The 2,452-nt window shown below is 40.9% G+C and overlaps 1 non-coding gene across 1 annotated transcript; it reads right to left on the bottom strand.

Moving 5' to 3' along the window:
- Positions 1-1,589: 1,589 nt before the first annotated feature.
- Trnar-gcg (transfer RNA arginine (anticodon GCG)) lies at positions 1,590-1,664 on the bottom strand. Its single transcript has one exon. It is a non-coding gene; the product is annotated as a tRNA-Arg (tRNA).
- Between the last annotated feature and the right edge of the window lie 788 nt (positions 1,665-2,452).

Here is a 2,452-nt window from a genome sequence, read left to right as displayed (position 1 = left end):
TGTACCCATTTCGTAGTGATTCTACGCTCAATTTACACTCTTCGACATCAGTATTTTATTAAAATGTTATAAGTGGCTGTAACAAGAGTCGAGGGGCATGAAATGGAAGCAGTTGTTGATAAGAGTGTGAGACAGGGTTGTAGCCTATCCCCGATGTTATTCAATTTGTACATTGAGCAAGCTGTAAAGGAAACCAAAGAAAAAGTTGGATTAAGGATAAAAGCTCATGGTGAAGAAATAAAAATTTTGTGGTTTGCCTATGACACTGTAAATCTCTCAGAGACAGTAAAGGACATGGAAGAGCAGTTCAGTGGAATGGGCAGTGTCAACAAAAGCGAAAGAAGAATAATGAAATGTAGTCGAATTAAATCAGGTGATGACGAGGGCATTAGATTAGGAAAATGAGTCACTTAGAGAAGTAAAGAAGCTTTTTACGTGGCCAGCAAAATAACTGATGGTTGAAGTAGGTAGGGTGTAAAATGTAGAACGGCAATGGCAAGAAAAGCACCTGTGAAGAAAAGATGTTTAAATATAGATTTAAGTGTTAGGGAGTCTTTTCTGAAAGTATTTGTGTGGAGTGTAGCTATGTACGGAAGTGAAACGTGGGCGATGTAAGCTTTTGAGATCTGATGCTACAGAAGAAGGCTGAAGGTTAGCTGGATAGATCATGTAACTAACGAGGAGGTACTGAACTGAAGTGGAGAGAAAAGAAGTCTGTGGAACAACATGACTAGAAGAAGAGATCGGTTGGTAGCACACATTCTGAGACATCAAGGGATCACCAATTTATTATTGGAGTGTGGGGAGTAAAGAGCATAGTGGGAGACCAAGACATGAATACAGTTGTCAAATTCAGAAGGATGTAAGGTGCCATAGTTATTTGGACATGAAGAGGCTTGCACAGGATAGAGTAGCATGGAGAGCTGCACCAAAGTAGTCTTCGGACTGAAGACCACAACAACACAACGTCATTTAAGTGGTATGTCAGAGCATGAAGTGAAAGCGTCGTGTAGGTTGTCGGCAGTTTTAAACAAGAATCAAAGATAGGAGTAATTCTACAACGACATCACGTGTATTTGACGATTAGATCTTCTTTGAACATAGCTGCTAAGGTTCAGTGACCGTGTCAGAATTATATTGTAACAAATAAGTCCTCGGTCACAAATATTAGCTCATACTAGCTTCGAAACCAGGTCAATTTTGACTTAATATTTGTGACCGAGGGCTTATTTGTTACAATATAATTAGATCTTCATTAGTTTTATTAGTAATAAATTATGTGGTGTATCAAGTTTCCTAATCGCCACACATACATGAACAGGTAATAGGGTCTCTGTTCTCTTATTAAATGACGGCAATAGGAAATGCAGTTGAAGACCTGACTGACAAAAGTGTACTTTTGTTATGATGTCATAGAATTATTTTTGGCCGTTTTTAATATTGTTGACAACATACAAGTTAGTTCCTCTTCATATCGTGCAAACTATGTGAGCGATGTTAACGTGACGATCCCTGTGTGGTCAAATAAAGCATACGATTTTCTTGACATGCATTGTAACTAATGAAACTTCCTGGCAGATTAAAACCTTGTGCCGGGCCGAGACTCGAACTCGGGACCTTTGCTTTTCGCGGGCAAGTGCTCTACCAACTGAGCTACCCAAGCACGACTGACGACCCGTCCTGACAGCTTTACTTCTGCCAGTACCTCGTCTCCTACCTTCGCAGGAGAGTTTCTGTAAAGTTTGGAAGGTAGGAGACGAGGTAATGGCAAAAGTAAAGCTGTGAGGACGAGGCGTGTGTCATGCTTGGGTAGCTCAGTTGGTGGAGCACTTGCCCACGGAAGGCAGCCGGCACGGTAGCTCAGTGTGTTCGGTCAGAGGGTTTAGCTACCCTCTGTAATAAAAAAAACTGAGTAAACGGATCAACGAACAACCTGAACGAGTGTCATCGGACATCCGCCACGAACAAATTCAACGAACAATATGGAACAAAAATGAGATTAAGAAAAATAAATAAAATAAAAAAAAGGCAAAGGTCCCGAGTTCGAGTCTCGGCGAGGCACACAGTTTTAATCTGCCAGGAAGTTTCATATCAGTGGACACTCCGCTGCAGGGTGAAAATCTCCTTATTGTAACTAATTTCTGAAGACAGTAATAATATGCTATCTGTCAACAGTATATTCTGTGCGACTCTTCGTTAGTATATTGTAATGTGAGACAGCGATACGCTAATGATGAAATGTGTTAAATGGAATAGTGAATCCAGAAGGAAATAAAGTTATAGCAATTAGTGAACGCCTTTTCATCTAGACTACTGTTGAAATGAATAAATTATCGGTGGCTTTATAGTAAAAATGGCAACGGCCTTGCCGCAGTGGATCCACCGGTTCCCGTCAGATCACTGAAGTTAAGCGCTGTCGGGCGTGGCCGTCACTTGGATGGGTCACCATCCT

The sequence above is a fragment of the Schistocerca serialis genome, chromosome 1, assembly GCF_023864345.2.
Source record: "Schistocerca serialis cubense isolate TAMUIC-IGC-003099 chromosome 1, iqSchSeri2.2, whole genome shotgun sequence".
Lineage (NCBI taxonomy): Eukaryota > Metazoa > Arthropoda > Insecta > Orthoptera > Acrididae > Schistocerca > Schistocerca serialis.
The sequence above is the reverse complement of the archived record's forward strand: the minus strand, read 5'-3'. Positions and strand labels throughout refer to the sequence as shown.